The sequence below is a fragment of the Muntiacus reevesi genome, chromosome 4 (genome assembly GCF_963930625.1).
Source record: "Muntiacus reevesi chromosome 4, mMunRee1.1, whole genome shotgun sequence".
NCBI classification, from domain to species: Eukaryota; Metazoa; Chordata; class Mammalia; order Artiodactyla; family Cervidae; genus Muntiacus; species Muntiacus reevesi.
The window spans coordinates 171098999-171108600 of NC_089252.1; positions in this window are offsets into that span (position 1 = coordinate 171098999).

The window sequence follows — 9602 nt, forward strand, 5'->3', positions numbered from 1 at the left end:
GCAAGAGCGTTCCAGAAAAACATCTACTTCTGCTTTATTGACTATGCCAAAGCCTTTGAGTGTGTAGATAACAACAAACTGTGGAAAATTATTAAAGATGAGAATACCAGACCACCTGACCTGCCTCCTGAGAAATCTGTATTTAGGTCAAGAAGCAACAGTTAGAATTGACATGGAACAACAGACTGGTTCCAAATTGGAAAAGGAGTACGTCAAGGTTGTATATTGTCACCTTGTTTATTTAACTTATAAGAGGAATACATCATGTGAAATTTTGGGCTGGATGAAGCACAACCTGGAATCAAGATTGCTGGGACAAATGTAATAACCTCAGATATGCAGATGACACCACTCTTATGGCAGAAAGCAAAGAACTAAAGAGCCTCCTGATAAAAGTGAAAGAGGAGAGTGAAAAAGTTGGCTTAAAACTCAACATTCAAAAAGAAAAAAAAAATTCAACATTCAAAAAACTAAGATCATGGAATCTGGTCCCATCACTTCATGGCAAATAGATGGGGAGACAGTGGAAACAGTGACAGACTTTATTTTGGGGGGCTCCAAAATCACTGCAGATGGTGGCTGCAGTCATGAAGTTAAAAGATGCTTGCTCCTTGGAAGAAAAGCTATGACCAACCTAAACAGCATATTAATTTGCCGACAAAGGTCCATCTTAGTCAAAGCTATGGTTTTTCCAGTAGTTATGTGTGAATATGAGAGTTGGACTATAAAGAAAGCTGAGCACCGAAGAATTGATGCTTTTGAACTGTGGTGTTGGAGAAGACTCTTGAGAGTCCCTTGAACTGCAAGGAGATCCAACCAGTCAATCCTAAAGGAAATCAGTCCTGAATATTCATTAGAAGGACTGATGCTGAAGCTGAAACACCAATACTTTGACCACCTGATGGGAAGAACTGACTCATTGGAAAAGACCCTGATGCTGGGAAAAATTGAAGGCAGGAGAAGGGGATGACAGAGGATAAGATGGTTGGATGACAAAACCAACATGATGGACATGAGTTTGAGCAAGCTCCAGGAGTTGGTGATGGACAGAGAAGCCTGGTGTGCTGCAGTCCATGGAGTGGCAAAGAGTTGGACCCCACTGAGCAACTGAACTGACTGACTGACCTGTTTCTGCAGGGGACAGGGTCTGAGAAGGTTTCAGGGTGGAAGCAATGCTTGAGTTAAGGTGACTAAACTAGGGTAGATGCTTTTGGTTGTTGTCGTCTGATTAATGACCCCCGAAGATGTCCAGACCCTAATCTATGAAGGCTGTGAATATGCTACCTTACATGGTAAAAGAGACTTTGAAGATGTGATGAAGCTAAGAATCTTCAGACTGGAAAATTATCCTGCTTTATCTGGGTTGGCCCAGTGAGACCACAAGGATCTTTACAAGAGGGAGGTATGACTGTCAGGGAAATCTGAAGATGCTACGGTGCTGACCCTGAAGAGGACAGAAGAGGCCATGCAGCCAAGGAATGCAGACAGCCTGTGGAAACCGGGAAAGGGAAAAAAGTGGATTCTCCGTGAGCCTCGAGAAGGAACTCAGCTCTACTGCTCTTTTTTTTTTTCTTCCTTTTTCATGGCCGCACCATGAAGCTGGTGGGATCTTAGATCTCTGACCAGGAGTCAAACCTGGGCTCCTGACAGTCAGAGTCTGGAATCCTAACCACTGGACCGCCATGGAATTCCACTTTTAAATCCTTGTAATCAATCTTTTATTAGAGTATAATTGATTTACAATATTGCACTAGTTTTTGCTGTGAATCTGTAATACATACATCCCTCCTCTTTAGCGTCTTTTTCCATTAGACCATTACACAGTATTGAGTAGAATTCCCTGTGCTAATCAGTAGGTTCTTACTAGTTACCAGTTATCTGTTATCTTACTAGTTATGTTTTACATATAACAGTGTGTATGTGTCAATCCCAGGCTCCCAATTTATCCCTCTTCCTCCACTCTCCCCGCTAACCGTGAGCTTGTGTTTTACATCTGTGACTGCATTTCTACTTTGTTAATAGGTTCGTTTGTATCTCTTCTTTAGATTCCACATGTGAGCAATATTATTCTGCTGCTATCTTGATTTTAGCTCTGTATGACTCATTTCAGACTTCTGACATTTAGAACTATAAGATAATAAATCTATGCAGTTTTTTTTTTTTTTTTTTTTTTTTTTTTTTTAAATCTATGCAGTTTTAAGCCATTGACTCTGTGGGGATTAGTTACAACAACCATGGGAACTAACACAACAGTCGACAACCTGAAGCCTTCCTATGTGGCTTCAAACATTATACCTCCGTAGTGGAGGTGAGAAGCGGTAATGGTGAGACCAGGGTCCACAGCCTGGAGGCAACCACAGCAGTTTCTTGAAAATCCTTCAAGAACTGTTCCATGTACAAACATCGCAAATGTATTTAAACATTTTTTTTGCAAGTTTGTTTTTGTTGATTTTTTGGCTGCACCGGGTCTCCGTTGCTGCGAGAGCGCTCTCTCTAGTTGCAGCGAGTGGGTGTCACTCCGCAGTCGAGGTGCGTCTCATCGTGGGGGAGGGAGGGCCTCTCTTGTTGCAGAGACGCTTCTGAGAGTATGTGGTCTTGGCTGAGGGTCAAGGGTGAGACGGCATTAACCAGGAGTGCAACCTAGGGACCACTTACTATGAAGCCTCGGCGATCAGATAATGTGGTATTGGAATAAAGACAAATAGATCAATGGAACAGAAGAGTCCAGAAATAGTCCTCCAAATATACAGTCAAGTGATTTTTGAGAAAGGTGCAAAGGGAATTCAAGAAAGTAGTCTTTTCAGCAAATAGCGCTGGGAGACGACCCTGGTGGCTCAGTGGCAAAGAATCTGCCTGCCGATGCAGAAGACACAGGCTCAATCCCTGCTCCAGGAAGATCCCACCTGTCTTGGAGCAGCGAGGCCTGTCTGCCACAACGACTGAACCTGCGCTCCAGAGCCCGGGAGCTGCAGTTACTTAGCGCACATTGCCGCAACTTCTGAAGCCACACCCTAGAGCTGGCGCTCCACGAGAGAAGTCACTGCAGTGAGAAGCCTGAGCATCGCAACGAAGACCCATCAAAGCCAAAAATAAATAAATAAAAGTATTAACTAAATAAATAAAAACAAAGTGCTGGAACAATGGAATATCATTAAGCAAAAAAAAAAAAAAAATTCAATATTTACCTCATACTGGACACAAAAGTTAATTTAAATGCATTGCATGGACTTCCCTGGTGGTCCAGTGGTTAAGACTCGACCCAGTGCTTCCACTGTTGGGGGCATGGGTTCAATCCCTGGGCAGGGAACTAAAGACCCTGCATCCCACAGGCCGCAGGGTACAGCCAAAAATTTTTGAATACTTAATTAAATGTATCACAGACCTGATGTAAAACCTATATGTACAAAGCTTCCAGGAGAAAAGCTTTGTGACACTGAGCAAGGAAAATGTCTTAGATTCAACACCAAAAGCGGGATCCATAAAAGAAAACAAAACTGATTAACAAAATTAGTGACCTCTGCTTTTAGAAGACACCGTTCAAACAATGAAAGGGTAAGTGGAAGAAAAAATGCGCACATTGTATATTTGATAAATGATTTGCATTCAGAATAAGGGACTTGTCTACGGCCATACCACCCTGAACGCGCCCGATCTCGTCAGAATAAGGGACTTGAAAAACTCAGTAATAAAAAAAAATCTGTGGTATAAAATATCAAATTATTACATTATGCATCAAGAACTAATGTAGTGTTGTAGGTCAATTATACTTTAAAAACAAAGAAAAAAACTCAGAAAAAGATTAGATTTGTGTTATCATCATGGGGGGTGGGAGAAATTGGAGAAAGGGGGTAAAAAGTTACAAACCTCAAGTTATAAGATAAATAAGCACTAGAAATGTAGTATACAATATGTACCTCTATAGTTTTTTAATTAATTCGTGAATTCATCTATTTATTCTTGGCTGCCCTGGGTCTTCACTGTGGGCTCAGGCTCGTCAAGGCTGCCCGAGGGCTTTCTCCAGCTAAGGTGCGCGGGCTTCTCACTTCGGGCTTCTCACTTCCGCGGTTTCCCTTGCTGCCCAGCACAGCTTTCAGGCCTGAGGGCTCAGCAGCTGTGGCTCTCCGACTTGGTTACTCTGGGGCACAGGGGATCTTATTTCCTGGACCAGGGATGGAATGTCCTCCCCTCCCTTGGCAGGCCAATTCTTAACTGCTGACCATCAGGCAAGTCCCATCTAGAGTTTTTAATTGAGTGAACCAATACATTTCCTTTATTACAGAGAAAAAAAACTGTTAATAGTAAATCCTAAGAGTTCTCATCACAAGGAAAAAACTTTCTTTTTCTTTTATTTTGTGTCTATGTGAGATGATGCATGGTCACTAAACTGACACATGTAAGTCGAATCTTTATGTTGGACACTTTTAACTTATACAGTGCTATATGCCAATTATATTTCAATAAAACTGGAAAAAAACAAGCAGCCAAAGATTCGAAAAGACATTTCACTAAGGAAGCTTTATATCTGTGGACTTCCCTGGCAGTCCAGGAATAACTCTCAACTTCCACTACAAGCAGCACATTTTGATCCCTGGTCAGGGAACTAAGATCCTGAATGCTGTGTGGCAGAGAAAAAAAAAAAGATATATATCTGGCAGATAAGTACATGAAAAGGTGCTCAAGATCATTAGTTATTATGGAAAAACACAAAAGTCTTTATGGAAAAACAGATTAAAACTACAATGAGACATCATTAAACATCTGTTAGAATTTCTAAAATTAAAAAGACAGCGAAGTGTTGAAGAGAATGTCAAGGAACGGGGACTCTCAAACACTGTCGGTAGGAATGTAAAATGATACAATCACTTTTGGAAAACAATTTGGCAGTTTTTTAAAAAGTTTTTTTAAGTATATACCTACCTACAGTGCGACTCATTCAGTGCTTCCATTCCTAGGTATTCATACCAAGAAATAAAAACATATGTCCACACAAACTGTACATAAATGTTTGTAACAGCTTTACATAAATGTTTTTAACAGTTTATTTATCATAGCCAAGAATTAGAAACACACACAAATGCCCATCAGCAGGTGAATGGATAAACAAACTGGGATATTTATAAAATGAAATCCTACTCAGGAATAAAAATGAAACAACTACTGATATATGCACTAGTGAAGAATCTCAAAATAACTGAGTGAAAAAAAAAGCCAAGGCAAAGAAGCATCTACTGTAGGATTTCATTGATATAAAATTCTAAAAAATGCAAACCAACATATAGTGACAAAAAGTAGATTAATGATTGCCTGGGTGTGGGACTGGGAGTTACAGGATAGTGAGATTACAAAGGACGAAGAAACTTTTGGGGTGACCTGTATGTTCATTATCCTGAGTATTATGATGGTTTCATCATAATAACATATCTCAAAATTTTTCAAATAGTACACTTTAAATATCTACAATTTATTGTATATCAATTACCTTCAATAAATCTTTTTTTTTTGGCCACGCCTCCTGCCTTGGAGGATTTTAGTTCCCAGACCAGGGATTGAACTTGTGGCCCCTGTTGGGGGGAACCCCTGGACTGCCAGGGAAGTTCCCAATAAAGCTATTCTTAAAATTGAGTTTTTTGGGCTTCCTTGGCGGGTCAGCGGTGAAGAATCCGCCTGCCAATGCCAGGCATACAGGTTCAGTCCCTGGTTCTGGGAAGACTCCACGTGCCTCAGAACAGCTAGGCCCTTGCACCACAATTATTCAGCCTGTGCTCTAGAGCCTGGAAGCTGCAACAGGAGAAACCATGGCAACGAGGAGCCCCACACCACAACTAGAGGGTAGCCCCCGATCTCCAAAACTAGAGAAAAGCCTGCGGAGCAATGAAGAACCAGCACAGCCAAAAACACATAAATAAATACATAAAGTTATTTTTTTAAAAGTTGACTCAGAAAATAAGTAAATAAAATCTGAAAAAATAAAATAAAATCTGCGTTTTTAAGACTTGCAAAGCTGAAGACTGGGCCAGGAATAATAAGTACCACCGGTTGTAATGCTATATCACCAGCAGGTTTTATGCAAAGTCCCTTGCATATATTATTTTATTCTCAAAAGAGCCCCGTGGAATAGCTACTACTACCACTTTTATTTTCTATTTATTTTTGAAAATGTTACTGGACTATAGTTGCTCTACAGTGTTGAGCCAGTTTCTCCCGTGCATACACTCAGTGTGTCCGGCTCTTTTCCAACCGCAAGGACGATAGCCAGCCAGGGTCTCCTGTCCACGGGATTTTCCAAGCAAGAACACCGGAGTGGGTTGCCACGCCCTCCTCCAGAGCTTCTGCTGCCCGGCAGAGTGAGTCCGCTGCACAGACACACGCATCCCTCTTTCTGGATTGCCGTCCATCAGGGTCCCACAGAGCACTGCGCAGGGGTGTGGGGGGGACCAGGGGCTTCCCTGGTGGCTCAGTGGGAAGGAGTCCGCCTGCGACCGGGAGACCAAAGCGTCCGTCGGGGCCCTGCAGGCGGGCGGGCGGGGGCTCAGCGCCCCCTGCAGGTGGGCTTGCGAGCCGCAATGTCCGCCTGCAGCCTTGTTCGTGGGCAGCGAGGTCCCCGTAAGGAGCCGAGGACTCCGGGTCACCCTCCGGGCATCTCCCAGGTTCAAATGCCCGTGCAGTCGTTTCTGATCCCATTTTTTTTTCTCCGTCTCCTGAAACATTTTCATGGCCCTCTAGACTCCAGGGTTCATTATCAGTAAACCCCCCTTCACCATCTATCTGCTCTAAAGGAGACCTGGTTCTCCGCGGAGGACCCTTGACCAGTAATGGAAACTTCCTGCCCCCACAGCCCCAAGTGCAGGATCTTTTAACATATTTATTTATTCAGCTGAGCCAGGTCTCAGCTGTGGCATGAGGGATCTTCGATCTCTGTCGCAGCTGAGAGAGTGTCAGTTTCTGCACGTGGGGTCTAGTTACCTGCTGCTGCTGTTTCCTCCCTATGTCCTCTGCACCTCTGCTGAGACCCCATGGGCTGTGACCCGCCAGGCTTCCCTGCCCATGGAATTCTCCAGGCAAGAATACTGGAGTGGGTTACCACTCCCTCCTCCAGGGGACCTTCCTGACGGGCATCAAACCCGAGTCTCCTGTTTGACAGGCGGATTCTTTACTGCTGAGCCACGATCCAGCCTCCTGCGTTGGGAGCAGGGAGTCTTAGCCGGTGGACAACCAGGGAAGTCCCAGCTTGCACGATCTTAATTCCCTCAGTAAGTTTGATCTCCTTGCAGTCCAATGGACTCTCAAGAATCTTCTCCAACATCACAGTTCAAAAGCATCATTTCAGAGAGTGGGATGTGGCATTCTAGTGGTTAGGATTCAGCACTTTCATTGCTGAGGGTTCAATGCCTAGTCAGTGACATAAAAGATCAATATTTTCAATATTTTTATTTACTGCTGTGCTGCACAGCTTGCAGGATCTTAATTCCCTGACAGGGGCGGGAACCCATTCCCTGCAGTGAAAGTACAGAGCCCCAGCCACTGGACCACCAGGGAAGCCCCAATTTTCTTCTCTTGCAGAATGTATATAGTGGGCCACCATGTGCTCGGGCTTCCCAGGTGGCTTCTTGGTAAAGGATCCACCTGCCAATGAAGGAGACGCAGACGTGAGTTTGATCCCTCGGTCAGGCAGATCCCCTGGAGGAGGAAATGGCAACCCACTCTAGTATTCTTTCTTGCCTGGAGAATCCCATGAACAGAGGAGCCTGGAGGGCTACAGTTCATAGGGCCAAAAAGAGTCTGACATGACTGAGCAATTGAGCACACTCACACAATGTGTAAAATATATATGTATTTGCTTGCGTGCTTAGTCACACCTGACTCTTCGTGATCCTATGGACTGTAGCCCGCCAGGTTCCTCCGTCCATGGGATTCTCCAGGCAAGAATCCTGGAGTGGGTTGCCAGGTCTTCCTTCAGGGGATCTTCCCAATCCAGGGATCAAACCTGCATCTCTGCATCTCCTGCTTTGGCAGGCGGGTTCTTTACCCCTGGTGCCACCTGGGAAGCCCCGTATTTGCTTGTAGTATATATATTTATTCAGGAAATTAGTTATAAAAGTTTATCTCCTGTATAGCTGGGGGGATTTAAGTTATTTTCACCCTGTATGCTTTTGCACGTTTTTTTTTTTTTTTTTTGCCTCCCCCCTCCTGGCCGCTTTTGCACTTTTTGAATTCCTTACTTTTTGTATTATAACTAGTTGTGAAGGAGGACAGCCACTTCCCCCATATGATACCTTCTGAATTAGACCTTTTGCTCAAGACTCTGAGTCCCTCAGTCACTCTTATTTTTCCCAATCAGTTCCTTTTTGGCTTTCCTTTTCTCTCAGTTGATCTGGGACTCCTCCATCCACCAATCAGCCATGACTGAAAGCGCACCATGATTTCCATGTTTATATTTCTCAAACTAGAGCAAACTAATCATGTATAGTCTTCTTCTTTCTCTAGAACAATTCTTTAATATTTTTCAAAGTGTGGTCTGCAGACCAATTGTGTCAGAATTTTGGGGGGATGCTGTTAAACTGCAGATTTCCAGACCTAATCCCAGGCACTTTGAATCATGCTGTGCATTGTATTTAAATGGTAGGAGTGATTCTATTACGGAAATTACTTCATTAACCCCTGACTTTTCCATTGGTCAAGCACATTTATTCATCCACCAATGCTGCGCTCCTGCTGTAGGTCAGGCAATATAGCTGACCATCTAGACACTGCCCCTGACCTTGTGAGGCAGTTCCCAGGGCATTCTTGGGATGCTACCAGTTCTTTGTGCCATTTTGGTGATAAAAAGTAGCGATGAACCCTTTCAAAACTCTTTAGTCTTGACTGCGCTGCGCTTTGCACAGGCTCTTTGTTGCTGTGAGTGGCAGTGGGCGCTCTGGGTGTGGAGCACAGGCTCGAGGGCTCTCAGCCTCAGGATGCAATGCTGAGGCTTAGTTGCCTGGTGGCATGTGGGATCCTGTTTCCCGGACCACAGAGAGAGCCCATGTTTTGCGTTGGCAGTCAGATTCTTGACCACTGGACCACCAGGGAAGTCCCCGGTGGACCCCAAATTTAAACACTGTAGAGTTTAAAAATTACCTTCTAAGAGTTGTTAGTTTTTCAGGAGGAATACTGATACAATTTTTTTCTTTAATAATAATGGAAACAATAAAGCTTTTTGCAGCAAATAATAACAATAACAAACATATGTGAAAAGTGAGTCAATTTAAAGAAAATGACTGCATATGTACAGCAGGAATAGCGAGAGGTACAAAAATGCCTGACGTTGGGAGACACTCATCTGGCCTCCAGAGGCACCTATGGTATGAGAAGACGACTCAGAGGGACTTCCCTGGTGGTCCAGTGGTTAAAGCTCCGTGCTTCCACTGCAGGGCGCAGACAGGTATGATCCCTTGTGGGGGAACCATCAATAAGATCCCACATGCTGTGCCGTGTGGCCCAAAACCAACCAAACAAAATAATCAGAAAAAGGATAGCTGGGCAAGAGGGGAGGGAGGACTGGATGAAGGTGGTCAAAGGCACAAATTTCCAGTTATACGATAGATAAGTACTAGGGATGTAAT